This window comes from Rhamphochromis sp. 'chilingali', assembly GCF_963969265.1.
Source record: "Rhamphochromis sp. 'chilingali' genome assembly, chromosome: 8".
In the NCBI taxonomy this organism is placed as follows: Eukaryota; Metazoa; Chordata; class Actinopteri; order Cichliformes; family Cichlidae; genus Rhamphochromis; species Rhamphochromis sp. 'chilingali'.
The window spans coordinates 31,343,462-31,359,833 of record NC_137935.1 but is presented as its reverse complement, the minus strand read 5'-3'; the positions used below and the strand labels follow the sequence as shown (position 1 = coordinate 31,359,833).

General features: G+C 42.3%; 1 protein-coding gene across 9 annotated transcripts in view; it reads left to right on the top strand.

Moving 5' to 3' along the window:
- The first annotated feature begins 332 nt into the window (after window positions 1–332).
- The window catches only part of mfrp (membrane frizzled-related protein), a 28,965-nt gene continuing 12,925 nt past the window's right edge, over window positions 333–16,372 (top strand). For 2 of the 9 annotated variants that reach the window (XM_080888401.1, XM_080888399.1), the window contains exons 1-5: window positions 333–619; window positions 4,020–4,160; window positions 4,303–4,587; window positions 5,928–6,068; window positions 11,300–11,363. The gene's annotated coding sequence lies outside the window, so the exon portion shown is untranslated. Of the gene's footprint in view, window positions 620–4,019; window positions 4,161–4,302; window positions 4,588–5,927; window positions 6,069–9,016; window positions 9,034–11,299; window positions 11,364–16,372 lie in introns of those variants that run through there. The other 7 variants (XM_080888405.1, XM_080888400.1, XM_080888404.1 and 4 more) reach the window with 4 other exon arrangements.

The window sequence follows — 16,372 nt, the reverse complement described above, 5'->3', positions numbered from 1 at the left end:
TTTTCACATTGTCTGTGTGTAAAATACATATGTAAGCATAGATTACACAAAGGATCCTGCACGCCAAGCTGAATACAAATAGAAATCCCTGGAAACAATTCTTTCTGCGCTTAAGAGCAGCTTCCTATTGCAACGCTGGAGGATTTGTCACCATTACTGGATACGCTGCAGAAGCACAGCAAAGCAGTGACTGTGTGGAGTCGAAAACTATTACACCAACTACACTACACAGTCACCCACATTACTCCCTCCAACAGAGGTGGACAACGTCTTTGGGACAACGTCACAGAACACAGAAACGTCACAGGGCTTTGGAGCGTGACGTTACAGGAGGCGGGCCACGCCCCCCGCCGCCATCACAGTAGGCCAGACAAAGGATACAGCTTCAGCTATGGTACGTGTGTAGTCGGTTGCAACGTTAGATCTCACGATCGTGAAGGCAAGAAACTGGATTAATCTTTTCATCGTTTTCCATCCTGGCGGCAACGTGAGGGATCCCATGTATCCGATATCACCAAACAAAGACGCCAGGCATGGATTGCAGCGGTGAGACGAGCGGATATCGAGTTCCGTGCAATCCCCAGCTTTTTGTTGGTTTGCTCGCGGCATTTTCTCTCCGGTGAGTTCTAAAGTAATTCATATCACTATCCGATTGTTCAGTCTGACGTCACTAGCCGTGTCTGGGCCTAAACTCTGCTGCAGGTCCATATATCAAATGATCACTGTGGCATTACTGAGAGTTAAAACACTGTCTTAAGTCTTTCATCTTTAATAAAATTATCAGCGTTCTGCTCTACCAGGTGTAACAACTGAGTTAAACATCCAGGCATCCATGAAAATGGAATTTATGACATATGAGTTAGAAGTTAGCAGCAAGTTAGCTCGCTAGCTTCTATCTAAATACAATATAGCATGTCCTGACTGCGGGGTTTTGGAAACAAATTAAAACGTACAGCTTTCTTATCACTTCCAACATAAATGAAGACAGAAAACTAAACAGCAGTGACAGTGGCTGCAAATTTTACCAGGGTTTTAGTCAAATGCCCCCCTGTGATTTTACCTGCACCTTGCGATTTGATTTTTAGTTATTTTAACAGCAAACTGAAGAAAAGCCTTGACTCCGTTGCTCCACTCACCACCAAAAAGATTAACGTAAAACATGCATCACCCTGGAGAAACGAAGAAGTCAAAAAACTCAAAAGAAATTGCAGGGCAGCAGAAAGGAGATGGAGGAAAAATAAAAATAATATCAACCATCAAATATTTTCCGAGCAACTTAAAATGTACAATAATACATTAAGGAAGTCAAGAAATTCATACTTCGCCAAAATAATCAGTGATAACAAAAATAATCCCAAGGTCCTCTTTTCCACCATAGATCATTTATTTAACCCTGATTTTAACAGCTCCCAAAGAACCCCCACAGACTCGCTCTGTGAGCAGTTTGCAGACCACTTCAGGGGAAAGATCAGCGCCATCAGATCTGATATTTTATCTAATCGCGATATGATTGTAAACACATCTGAGGGCTCGATTGTACCTGAGGAGACACTGGACAGCTTTGTCCTGGTTAATGCTGAGAACTTTCAGAAGGTTTTCTCCACAGTGAGACCCACCACATGTCTTTTAGATCCAATCCCCTCTTCACTCTTTAAAACACTTTATGGATTTTTTGAGGCTGAGCTTTTATACATGATGAATTGCTCTCTTCAGTTGGGTGTCTTCCCTGCTGCCTTTAAAACGGCGGTGGTGAGGCCCCTTCTGAAGAAGAGCAATTTGGATTGTAATGATTTTAATAACTACAGACCTGTATCCAACTTACCATTTTTAAGTAAAGTCTTAGAAAAACTTTTTTTTACTCAGATTACTGATTTTCTCAATGATAGACAGATCCTGGAGATATTCCAGTCTGGATTTAGGGTGAACCACAGCACAGAGACGGCTCTCCTAAAGGTTTTAAATGATCTTAGATGTAACTGGGACGCCCAAAAGCTCTCAGTCCTGGTGCTGCTGGATCTAAGCGCAGCCTTTGATACAGTAGACCACGCTATTCTTTTAAACAGACTAAAACACATGGTGGGCCTCTCTGGTGCTGTACACAACTGGTTCACTTCCTATCTCTCTGACAGATCTTTTATGGTGAGTATGGATACATGCTCCTCTAAGATCCATAAAATGACATGTGGTGTGCCTCAAGGGTCGGTTCTAGGCCCTGTACTTTTTAATTTGTATATGTTGCCTCTCGGCAGTGTCATCAGGAGGCATGGAGTGAACTTCCACAGTTACGCTGATGACACGCAGCTGTACATCTCCGTGTCTCCTGATGACACCAGACCAATGGATGCCCTTTTTAACCGTATCTTGGATATAAGATCTTGGATGGCAGAAAACTTTTTACAGCTTAACCAGGACAAAACTGAAGTTTTAATTGTCGGTCCTGAGGCTCAGAGAGAGAAACTCTTGTCTAAATTAGAGGCATTTTCACTATGTCCTTCGCTACAAGTGAAAAACCTGGGTGTTATTTTTGACTCTGAGCTTGGTTTTATCCCACATACTAAACATGTAACCAAAATTGGATTTTATCATCTAAAAAATATAGCCAGAGTCCGCCCTATTCTCTCTCGGGCCAACACGGAGATGCTGATGCATGCTTTTATTACCAGTCGCATTGATTACTGTAATGCCCTGCTCTCTGGTCTTCCTAAGAAGAATATTTCAACTTTACAACTCTTGCAAAACTCGGCAGCTCGTGTGCTGACGAAGACCAGAGGGCGGGCCCACATTACACCGGTTTTAGAATCGCTGCATTGGCTCCCCGTGTGTTTCAGGATCGATTTTAAAGTTCTTTTATTGGTTTTTAAATGTCTTAATGGTCTTGGGCCTTCTTATCTCTCAGATCTGCTTTTACCATACGAACCCTCGCGGACCCTGAGGTCCTCTGGTACTGGCCTTTTGATTGTCCCTAAAGTCAGGACACATACTCACGGAGAGGCAGCTTTTCAGTGGTATGGTCCTCGTCTGTGGAACAGCCTGCCGGAGGAGCTCAGGGCCGCAGAGAACGTACATGTTTTTAAGAACAGGCTCAAGACCCACCTTTTTAATTTAGCTTTTACTTAGCGTTTATTTATTTTTTATGCTTATTTATTCTATCCTGTTATTCTATTATTAATTTAGGATTTACCTAATATTTTTTGATTTTATTCTTATTCATTTTTTAATCTTCTTACTCTATTTATATTTATATTGTATCCTGTTCTTATTTATTTTATCATTTTACCCTGTATATATCGTATTGCGTCATATCTCCAGTGTTTCCTCGGAGGGCGCTCTCTGCACCGGGGCTGTTATTGACCGTGGCTGCTGGTCTCTGGGGTCCTCTCAGCCTGGTTGGGGGGCTCCTTGGCCTCCCTCCTGCTGTGTGCCCAGCCCGGAGGCTGCGGTCTGTGACCGGCTCCCGGTGCAGACGGCTCTCTGTTATAATGTTTCCTCACTTGGCTCATGCGAGCCCAGCCCAATTTTTACTCTTTAAGTGTGCGCGTGTGTGTATGTGTGTGTGGGTGGGGGTGGGGGGATATATGTGTATTGAGAGTGTGGGGAGTGAGTTGGAAGGTGGGGTGGGCTGCTTTTAACTATGTAAAGCACTTTGTGCTACATTTTTTCTGTATGAAAAGTGCTTTATAAATAAAGATTGATTGATTGATTTGTAGGGTTACTGAAGTTGGGCTAGCTGGTATATAATGATGTGCTACGTGACCGCTAGCAACACAGCTATGTTAGCACAATATAAACACGCTAACTTTTTTTCCACTCGATAAAAGTTAACGTGAGTGTTCTCGGTGGTCAGGAACAAATGTAATCGCATGGCAGGATGCTGTAAAAGGACCAAACTAAAAGGCTTTTAGTGTTTTTTTTTTTTCAATGCGCTGCGGTCATAGATAATGAGATAAAACATGCTAATGTGTGATGCTGCAGAACCACGTCATGTCGACTGAGTAGCTTTTGATTTGGCATTATTGCAGGCAAACCAGCATATGAAATGGATGTAACAAATCCAGACTGGGCACCAACACTGCACATGGGGCACGACGACAAACCTGTGTCAGACTCGGACCGGCACGCAAGGCGTATGCAACGGAAGCGAAAAAGAGCACCCATTGCAGGTAAACACCCCCCTCTGAAAACATACTAAATTGCTCTTATGGTACACTAATCCGCACATAACTTAAAGATGAATCACACACCTGTCATTGGAATATTGGTGTACATTAACCTTAAGTCTATGCACTATTTTTTATCTTACAGGCTTGATGATCGATGAAGGTCTGACAGAAGAACAACAACCATGTCATGGAGGCAGTGGACAGCAGTTGTGTTGGACAAGTGGAGGTTGACGTACCAGCTGCAAATGTGGACAGTGGTGATGGGAGTGACAGCGTCACGGAAGCTGAAGGGCAGACAAAGGATTGTGTGTGCAGTCAACAGGGCAGAGCAGAAATAAACCGGCTGTTGGAGGAGAACAGACTGCTTCGAGCACAGTTGCAAAAGACAGAGCTGAATGAAACTTTCTTAAAGGACGATACCGAAAAAGTAAGATATTACACTGGACTACATTGTTATGCTGTCTTGATGTCCCTCTTCAACACTGTCAAAGATTTCCTGCCAATATCGAAGAAACTGACAGGTTTCCAAATGCTCTTACTCACACTAATGCGTCTGAGACTTGATCTTCCAGTCCAGCATCTTTGTCATCTATTCCATGTGTCGCACAAAACACTGTCTTCTGTCTTCACCGATACCATTGATGTTTTGTATGCCCACTTAGGAGCACTGGTGCACTGGCCTGAGAGGCACTGTCTGCAGGCGACAATGCCTCCACAGTTTACTGAAACTTTTGGAAAACGAGTAGCCATCATTGTTGACTGTTTTGAGATTCGAACAGAAAGACCATCTAATTTAAAGGCACGCGCACAAACATACTCTCATTACAAGGGTACACAGACCATAAAATACCTCATCGGGATTACACCCCATGGAGCTATTTCTTTCATTTCCAGGGGATGGGGGGGTCGTGCATAGAGCAGGGCGATATGGCCAAAAATATTTATCACGATATATATTTGAAAATTTGCGATAACGATATAACCGACGATATAATTGATGCGAGACAAAATACAACTCCACAACATTACTAGCGCAAAAAGACAACCTTCCATTTATTTTCACTTAAACAAGAAGCTGGTTTTTATGTACATTAAAGCTTTATAAAAATGTAACAGTGCAAATGCAAATTCCTTGCTGAAAGTTTAACCAAAAGGCATTTCCAGTAGAAATGGGCTGACATATTGTGATATTATTCTGTTATTATATGTTACCTTATATATGTAATCAAAGTAGTTGAATTAGAATACTGCTGTAGATCATATTATACCCTTTAATATAGAGTGTGTGATCTGTATGTAGTTTAGTTCTCGTTATACTTTTGAGTTAAAAGAACATATTCACTGATTAGTTTATTAGATAAGTGTGCATCACTCTGTATCCTTGATCTGCTGTGAATGTATTACATGCTTAATTGTTGAATCATGAAGAGAAGATTGTAAGCAGGAGACTCTGTGTCTAAGACAGGGGAGATAGACAGACCACATTCCATACCCCCACCTTACAGAAAAGCGGAGAGACAACTGCCGAGGTCATAACTTAGGAGCTGTAACAGAGAAAGAATGTGATGTTTTGGCTTTTACGACTAGATGGGGGCCACTAGAGACTATAAAAAGCTGAGCAACCTGTCACCATTTTGAGACTTGCTGTGACCCTCTGCATGCAGCTCTCCCCATCATGATGGCTTAAATGCTCATAAGTGTTGAATTGTATGGAAATAAATGATTGTTGATTGAGCATTTATACACCGAGTATTGTCCTTCCTTCAGCCCAAAGATTCAAAGAATTGGGAGATTTCAACAACTTGGTGCCGTGTGACCCGGATCTTTGGTGTGCTGAGGAAGTGCAGATTTGGCTTTTTGGTGAGATCGTGGGGCGAGGTGAACAGAAGGCTGGCCTAAAACAGAAAGGTAAGCACAGCCTGTTGTATTATAAATACCAAATGTGCATATTGGGCTTTCCAAATTAATCTGTTCGCTGAGTCACATGTATTTTCACAGTAAATTTGTCGGTGTCTGGTTTTTGGCGCAAGATACTAACAACATAAGTTGAGGCTGAATTCCAGTGTGTTAAGTAAACTGCTTCTACCGAGATACTAATAACATACTACGTTGGACTAGTTGCAGCCACTTTACCTTCCACATTTAATTTTGTCTAATACTGGCTTCTGTAGCAATAATACGTTAGAATTTCTTCTGAAGACGCGGCCATTAGTCCAGTACATTGAAGTCGAGGTTTGTTTATTTTGTTTATGGTGTCAGTGACGTCCTGGCTTTTGCCGGCTATGAAATAGAAGTTGATTTAAGGAAAAGCAGATGCTGGCTTCACGGTGCAGTTGAACGCTGGCAACGCGAGAGCGAAACACGTCCGTAGGTTTGGTTTATGATACGGCCGTGTTCCGGTGGTGCGGCCGTGAAGTGCAGTAGTGGTTGGTGCTAATTTTAGTACATTGGATAGAGGTTTGACAGTGGTTTGTGGCGTCAGTCGAGTTTTAAGGGCTGCGGTCATAATACAAAGTAAAATTTTAGGTACATAGATTAGTAAAGAAATAAAAAGGTTAAAATTCCTCGTTTCAGTGGTTGAAATTGTTGTGTGCCTGTCCCCTGACGAGTGAGAAATTAAAATAAAGAGGGAATTTGGAGCCACATAGAGATAGACGGGCATAATTGGGTGTATTACTCTGTGGTGTAATAAAAATAAAAAGGAGAGATAGTAAGAGGTGTGTAGTGGAGACTTATGGAGGAGTAGAGAGAGGAATGTGTTGGGAGACTGGCGTGCAGTTTACGCTGTCGAGGTAGGCGTGTTGCCTGCTTATCGGTTTAAAAGTGATGAAAATGAAATTAAAATAAATCTCTTAGTGTGTTAATACAGGAAGCTGCGGACCTGGACCAACTGCCCCCACAAGCACAGCGGCCGAAGCAAAATTATAGGTAATGGGAACCACACCCAGCACGAATCAGCAGCTGTGAAACAGACAGCAGCAAGGAGAGAATTAAGAGAAGTTTTTAACTCATAAAATTGGGGCCAACGGACTTGTGGAGGTTGGGAAGGCGTCCGGAGCATCACAACAAAAAGGTGAAACAAAAACACACAAGTAGAGAAGTGTGAGAGAAAGGCTCCTTTTAAGGTAACGCCTAGTTTGAGAAAAGATAAAATTAACCTGCTTTTATACAAATGCACATACACGCAATGAAGAAACAGCTTACACTCATGAACACGTGAAGATTTTCCAGCAAGGTTAAAGAAAAATTAACATACTTAAATGATGAAGTCTATACATTACTGACAAAGAAACCCTCTGGGTTGCAGGACAACAATTTAACTAAAAAAAAAAAAGGGGACACTGGTCTAACCAACCAGGCAAGACACAACAAATTTAGGGGTTAAAAGATTCAAATTGTGACATGTTTTCTGCTGATTGATTACAAGTGATTACTGAATGAAAGAAAATTTCTTTTTGGGCTTTTAAACATGATCTTAAGAATTTTAACAGGTGCATGTTGTCCTGTCAACTTGGTGGGTTAGGAGTTGATTATATCGGGAGAGAAAAAAAAACAAAAAAAGGGGGAGAGAAGGCTGACACAGGGCCTGGTCCCGGTGTTTCTCCCCTCTCTTTGTAATACAGCCAACACAACATCATTTTCCTGTTCGTTTGCTTTTGTTTTTTGTCTGTTTTTGTTTTTTGTTTTTCTCTTTATGTTTAATTACAGGCTGCTTTGCCGGCCCTGAAAGCCGAGGCTGACTGGACTCCTGCTCTCCCCCATACGTGACCCTGACCAAATGCTGCAACAGCTGGACCCACAACAACGACCTGAGAATGTCAACAGACCTGCAGGAATGTGATCTCATGCAGACGAGACGGAGAGCACTAAACCTAAGGCCCGTTTCACTACACGGGGGAAAATTCCCAGACTGCGTCAGCTGACAGAGCTCAGCTGTGACGAGACGCCCGCCAAGCCCAGAGGAAAAGTAAGGCCGAGCAAAAGAATGCTGACCTTGATAACTTTGCATTCACACTGTGCAGGACAGTGATGGACCAACACGGATGATCGGGCGGCAAAAAGGGCGTGACCGAGACAGGAGGAGTAACTGAGGTCAGAAGGCACCTCAGAATGGACAAAAAAACACAGGAGAAGATGCAGGTTTCACCTGCGGTGAGCATGGACACTGGAGAAAGGACTGCCCCAATTGGGGTCAGAACCAGGACGGACAGAACTTTGAGCAGCAGCAGCAGCAATGGTCGCAAACAAACTGAAAAGGAGGAGGGCAGGACCCCAGGGCATGCTTCAGGCCGTGGTTTACCCAGAACACCAGAACAGGAAAGTGATGAACAAACACACACACACACACACACACACACACGTCTCCAAATACACAGATTCAGAATGAAGTGAAATACACACATGAACACGGGCACTCGTTGAGTGAGTGAGAAATGACACACACACACACACAAACACACACACACACGCACACACACACATGGGAATGATGATTCACTGAGAAGTGATGCACACACATACACATGCACACGCTTGTGCAATGAAGAGTGATCCACACGCACACACACATACACGCTGATGCAATGAATAATGCTTTGCTTATGCTGATATGCAAAATGCTGCACACAAACATCCAGATGCATAATTTTATAAGGAGCCATTGATTACCATTGATTACTTAGAATGTGTTATATGTCACTCAGAGGGCATTTGTGTAGATTTTAGGAATAAGGTCTAAAACGGTTTGGTTATGAAAACAATGTCTGTGCGTGATGTATGTTTATGGCTCAAGGCCTTGACTGAATTCTTTGCTGTGCTTCACACAGCCCTGATGAGGAACAGTGGCACAGAGTGAAGATGATGAATTAATAGGGTAAGTTTAGGTTGGAGTACGGCATTTTCTGTGATTGAGATCTAATTCAAGGAGGAACAAAAGGAGTTACGGCACCTGAGGTTCTCATTCCCACACAATATTGTCCCGGCAGGAAGCAAAACGTTCCTGTGAATTTCTGGTTGATTTTTTGGTTTTGCTTAGCGCTAGCTTGATGTTATCAGTGAGCTTTGGCTTGTGTTCTTTCTCGTAAGCGAGAGAGGGATAGCTTTATGCTGGACATGTCTGCAACGGGCCCTAGTTTGTGTTATTTTAGTAGTATTTTGTTGGTTATGTCTGTTTTTGTTTTTGTTACAGTGCACTGAGGAGAAAATCTGAGAGGTGTGATCCACCGGTGGTGATATGTTGATATTTTGGGAGTTCATGATTTAACAATCAGCTCTTTAAACCAGGCCTGAAAGATTGAGGTTTAAAGCGCTATAAAATATTATTACTGTAAACAGTTGCAAAGTGTGTTTCTCCATGATTGTAATTGGCTTGGGAGAAATTCACTTATAGGGAACACTGAGAAGTTCTGAGTCTAAAAGGATTGCACCGAGTCAATCCGGCCCAAAAAACTGAGCATAACCATGTATAATATCCACTGAAGTTAAAAAGAGGTGCTTTGCAACATTAAACTGCAGTGTGCAGTACGCATTTTTCGGACCATAAGGTGCACGGGATTATAAGGCACATTAAGCGAAACAAAGCAGTCAGATAAATCAAACTTTATTAAACTCATTCTTCTTGCTTCCTCCACTTCTGTACCATTGATTCATTAAAACCCTTGGTAGAACCTGGGACCATTTCGTGGCCTTTCCGTTTTTTAATTCCACGCCATTTCCACTGTGTTTAATGGAGTATAGCCAAATTTTCAAACATGTATTTTTTTCCCATTTTATTTTAAAATTTCAGTCTGAGTTTTTTAAATGAGCTTAAATGGCTGAATAAAAGGCATACATCCACTATCGAACCTCGTGGCCGATTTGTGCCCCATTGAAACCCATTATAAACGCTATTTTTCACGCCAGAAAAATTACGGTCAAAGGGATCGTCAGGTTTCCAGCTTAGGTTTCGTTTTGGACTACAGGCCTTAGAGTTGTAATTTTTTTATTTGTCCACCGGGTGGCGCCCTTGCTCCACATGTGACGCCTGCTGGAACATACACACCTTCTCCAGCGGCCTGCTCGAGACAGATACCCGGAAAAGGCAGACTAATTTCCCGCGTACAGCAGCAGCTTGGCCCGCTGCTCGTTCCGGACCATTTTCTGACCTTAGGATCGTTTGAGGGTGCATTAATTTTTTTTAATCAACAGGAAATGACGTATTTGTTTTCACGTGGTAGCGGAAGTGTGTGCTGCAGACACGGGAACCGAACCATATGCTCCGGCGCTGCGCGAAACACACCCGCGGCAGAGGCACTCCTCCCCGGGGGAGCAGGAGCAGCAGCGCCGCCTGGGGACATTTTTGGCTTCTGCAAAAAAAATTAAAACCGGATCGAAATTAATGTTGGTGCCAATCTTTTGTCCATCTAAAGGCCTAATTATAATAACAATAAAATATTACTTCAAATGTTTTTTTTGGAAAATATTTTATGTTTTATGTTTTATGTTTTTGGGGCAAAAAAAGCAGTGCGCTCATGTGACGAAACCGGGATATAAAGGGTTAAAATCCGCGAAATGTAATTAAAACTTGAAATGAATATTTCAAGGAGAAGTAGGTCTAAAAGATTGGCTAATTTAAAGTGGAATAAAATATTAATATATAAATTTTTTATAGCACTTTTTGGGCGTGGTCGATAGTGTGCATTTTATGAAATGCGCTCCTGGAAAAAAAATAAAAGGCGATCGAAATGACTGTTGGTGCCAATCTTTAGTCCATCTAAAGGCCTAATTATAATAACAAACAAATATTACTTCAAATGTTTTTTTTGGAAAATATTTAGTTTTTTTGTTTTTTGGGGCTAAAAAAACAGGGCGCTCATGTAATAAAACTGGGATTTAAAGGGTTAAAACAATGAAAATATAATTAAAAGTTGATATGGATATTTTAAGCAGAAGTAGTTTTAAAAGACTGACTAATTTAAAGTAGAAAAAAATATTGATATATAACATTTTTAGAGCACTTTTGGGGCGGGACCATTTTTGGTCCCGAGGTTCACGAAAGGATGGGATTTTGAGGTTTTACCAACAGACACAAGGTGATGATGTCAGGAAGAAGAACTGACTGAAGATCACATTATGTAGGTGATTAATTATCTTTGCTGCAGGTTTGCTGGCTCTGATGCATCTTTTTACAGTTTTGGAAGAGAAACTAGGGATGGCAAAACACAGGTACGTGTACACACACACACACACACACACACACACACACACACACACACACACACACACACACACACAACAGAAATGTTACCAAATAATAATTAACTCACCTCCGTTTTTTGTAGTTCCACTTGCCTTCTTATGAATCCTACAAGACACTGTTCTTTATATAGAGATCAGTATCATTAAATACTGATCAGATATCAGTATTTGATGAAAGGTCTGCCCCTCACAAACTCCTCCCAGCTGACCCAGTTATAATGAGTTTGGTGGTAAAGATGTGTTGATAAAAATTATGAACCAAAACTTTTTTATCCATATTCTGTTTGCATTTAAAAAATATTGTTTATAGCACCATTTAATCTATTTAATAGCAGTATTTCAAAGCCCGAACTTATTTCAACATGAAATGCTATCACATATAGATTGTCTGCAGTCCAAAATCCAGTGTAACCTAAATTTGTTCCAGTATTATTCTTAAAGTGGTTTTAGCTGCAACACAAACAGTAAAGGCTTTAGAGTGAAAGTTGCTTATTTTTCTGGAATTGAAAACTCAGTTTCTATCTTTAGGGTTAAGACTGGAGTAAAGCCGTATCCATGCTGTACTGTTTAATCTTTTTTTCTTTTTTTTTTGCCTGTCCCGTTTAGCTCTTTTGCCATCAGAATTGTTGTCTAAAGGCAAAGAAAGCACCACAGACTAGAAGTCCACTTGTTTGGTCTCTGTAAACAACTAGTCTGTCTGTTGTGGTGCTTGGGAAGTTGACGCCCTCTTGTGCTGCTAGGCAAAGGTCTCGAAAAGCATCTCGTCTCTCGCAGACTGTGAGGACACCCAAAGATGGTACTGCCTCCCACTTTTCTTGGTCTCTGGTCTTGGATCTCATGAACTTTTTGGCAACCCTCCAGACCCACGCCACGGTCCCAATCAGCCTTCTCAGGTTGCTGAATCGCCTTTCGTCGATTAGCTGTTGGGTTGCTACTCCTCGTGGTCTTCTCGACTCTACGTGTGCTGAGTCCTGAGCTGCCTTGATGTGGACTCTGGTAAGGACCGCAACAAAAGTCTTTTTCTGTAGCTTTGTGACCTTTTCTCGAGCTTGGGCAGCGACTTCTCCGGCGGATTTCTTCAGCCACTCATCTTCAGGAAGTTGGAGAAACTTTGGGCCCGACTGCCACTCGGAGTCCTCGGTTAGGGCATCTGGACTGGCCCCTCTGGTGAGAATGTCTGCAATGTTTGCTGACCCAGGAATCCACCACCAATCTTGGACATCAGTGCTACTCTGGATTTCACCAACGCGGTTTGCGAAGAAGGTCTGGAAACCGTAGCTCTCACGCTGGATTGCACCCAAGACGGTCTGGCTGTCAACGAGGTGGTACCATTTTTTGACCTGGATTCTGCAGTGTCTCTGGAAGTAGGTCTTCAGACGGGCAGCAAAGACTGCGCCACACATCTCTGCTTTAACAGGATCGCCTTTGTGATTGAGAGGCGTCAGTTTGGCTTTGGACTCTACTAGTCTCACAATGACACTATGGCTGCAGCTCCAGCGAAGGTACATCACTGCACCATATGCATGTTCACTGCCGTCAGAGAACGTGATGGCACTGGGCTCTGCACAAGGATCTGGTGGAGTCAGGGCTCTAGTGAAATGCAGTTTCTTCAGGTCAGCATACTCTTCCAGAAGCTTTATAGCGTCTTCTCGGAGACCTTCAGACAAGGCTGCGTCCCATGTGTCTTCGAGGCAGTGCTTTACTTTTGCTTCTTGGAAAGCTCTCCTTACCAGGATGGCACCCTTTTGTTTGACGGGAGTCACTAGACCGAGTGGGTCGTATAGGCCGGAGACTTGGCTTAGCAGTTCTCGCCTGGTGAGTGGATCAGGTGTTTGCTCTCTGACTTCTTCTCTGAGCAGGTCTTGACCAAGGCGCATTTTCCTCCTTTTCTTTGAGAAGTTCACTGCAACCATGACATGAAGCTTGTCATCATTGATGGTGTAGCCAAGGCCAAGGGCTTTGTTGTCATCTTCCGTCAGCTGGTTCGGCAGGATCATAGTCTTTGGCTCTGATCGAGGCAACTCTTTCTTCGACTCCTCCCTCCCACTTTGACTGGAGTAGACCCAAGGCTTCATGTAGAATCCTCCAGCTCTCAGGATGTGCTCAATGTTGGCTGTTAGGCGTCTCAGATGGTCGAGGTCATTGTGTGATGTCAGGATGTCATCGACATAAGCATCTTCTTCCAGCACACGTTTCTCTTCTGTGAAGTGACTGAATGAAGGTAGGTTTGCAGTTTCTCTCATGGCGACTTGGGCTATGCAACCAGCAGGTTTGTCTCCAATGTTGACTCTTGTTATGGCATAGTCTTCTATGTCTGCATCTTCTGTGTCACGCCACAAGAATCTGTGCAAGTGGACTTCTCGATCTTCCAGCCAGACGGAGTTGTACATCTTGCGGACGTCACCAAGGGCGGCGTAGACACCAGCTCGGAACCTCAGCAGGACAGCTCTTATCGGGTTCAGGACATCAGGACCTTTGATGAGGATGTCATTCAGGCTGAGGCCTCTGTACTTCTGGCTGCTGTTCCACACCAACCTCACTGGGGTAGAGACAGAGTGTGGATTTGGCGCGATGAGGTGGCTTATGTACCATACTGGCCCAGTCCAACTCTGCAGGACTTCTTTGGACAGCTTCACTGCAGCTCTGCGGTTTACCATCTCATGAACTTGTGCAGCATAGGCCTTCTTCCATTCAGGTTCTTTAGATAGCTTCATCTCGGTTCTGATGAATGTTGCTTCTACTGCTCTCCTGTTATTTGGCAAGGTTGCTGGATCTTCTACCCATGGGTATTTGGCATGCCAATGCGGTTCACTGTTGTGGTCATCTCCAGTATGGAACGCCAGGACTGCCATAATGAATTAATTAAATACACCATTAAATAATTAATTAAATGTGTCAATAATTAATTAAAATTGGAATTAATTAATTAAATAAATAGTTATGACACATGTAATTAATTAATTATTGACACATTTAATTAATTATTTATGTATTTCACATTTTAATTAATTATTGACACATTTAATTAATTAATTATTGACACATTTAATTAATTATTTATGTATTTCACATTTTAATTAATTATTGACACATTTAATTAATTATTGACACATTTAATTAATTATTTAATGATATATTTATTTATTTCATTTTGGCAGTCCTGGCGCCTGGCTCTCGTCATGAAATAATTTTATCTGTCAGCCTCACCCATCAAACTCAGGGGGCGGGGTTAACGCTGCCCATGCAGCTTCTCTAACATTTGATTGGTTGCCGTGCAAAGTAAGTCAAAACAGGTCGATCCTAGATAATCGATTGCTTGTGTAGACTTGGGGCAGCCAGTTATCCCAGAATGCAGATCAAATCACAGGCAGCAATGGTGGTGGTGTAGTTTTAAAATACCCCGTTTTTCTGTCACCAGCTACACTTTTAACAGTGTTTTAGCCGCGAATGTCGCGCCGTATGTCTGGTCAGGTTGTCAACATAGAACATGCTTGCAAAAGTGCTCAGATGTTTTCAGAGATTTCACTAGCTCTGCTAACAGTTAGCATGCAGAGTGCACCGAGGGGGTTACGTTAACCGGTTTGTTTACATATTCCACTCTCCGTGTTCCACATGTTGCATTCGCAGATTCTCATTTTCACCGAACGATCGTCTCTTTCCGCCTGGTCTTGTGTCTCTGTGCTTCTGTAACATAAAGAACGAGCTGACATTTTTCTCACGAAACCAGCGATCAGCTCAGCAGACCCTCAGTTTACCTGCATGCATCCTCCTCCTCATCTGTCAGCTGTTTAACACCTGCTGCTAATTCAAGAAACACACCTAGTTACCTGGTGATAGTCACAGTTTAACTGGGCAGCCGGTGCTCGATATAACGCAATGTCAGCGCATTTTTCTGCACAAGATAAGTAAATATAGTGTTTTCCCTGAGCGCAGAGCTGCTGGAGCTCGTTTCCTTACAGAGCACTTTATAGGCGAGCCAGCTTTATCAGCGGCTGATGTCCAATCACCGGCACACAGCTTTCAAACCTCAGCTGAGTTTTAGCTCTCAGTGGTTAAACGCTGGACTTCATTCACTCAGGTTCTGTCTGTCGGGTCACGTTTACTTCGCTGTTTTATTTACAACTGAGCAAATCGGTTTGGCTGAGGTTAAAGTTACGTTTCATAACTGCATAGTTTCACAGACGTTTAATGGTTCACTGGCACATGTGTTAGACTGAACTATCATCTAAATATCATCTGTTTTTTAATAGTTATTCAACTGTATTCTAAGCACCAGCTGTCTGTTAGAATGTGATTTTTTTTTCTCTCTCTGTTGGCAGAGGTATAAAAATGCGCAGGAAAATCTGACGTGCATGGCGAACTTCACCGACGATATTTAGGGAGGAATAAACACACATCAAACATAAATGAACCATTTGCCTGTCTCCATAATTGAGAGCATTTTCTCTTCTTATGTCAACACTCTCTCTCTCTCTCTCTCTCTTTTTTTTTTTTCTTTTTTTTTGCTTTTTCGGTCATGTTATGTTTACCTGTCAAAGGCTTGTTACAAACTATGAAACACATTGTGCAGACTTCTGGATGTTAGAAGAAAACGAATACTGCTCATGAATGAGACTAAAGGCAGGAAGGTGTCCTTTAAAACTAAACATGTTAATAGGACCTCCCTGTTTATATCATAGTTTATGATATAGCACGTGTATTTCAGTAATAGCCTGCTGAGGCCACTATACGTGCTGGCCTCATATCAAATGTGAAGGCAGACTGAGTCTATGTTTGACGTTTGTTTATATCTAATCTTCCTTTTCAAACATTTAAACAGCAGCGAGTCTGCAGCTGAGGGAATACAAATTCAAATTGTCGGAACAGGTTTGCTCGTTTCTTGGATTCATTTGGTGATTTATTAAATGTATAACTGTTATTCTAATCTGCTGCTGAGTCTCTTACACTTTTCTTTATGCTGTATATTTTCACGTCTC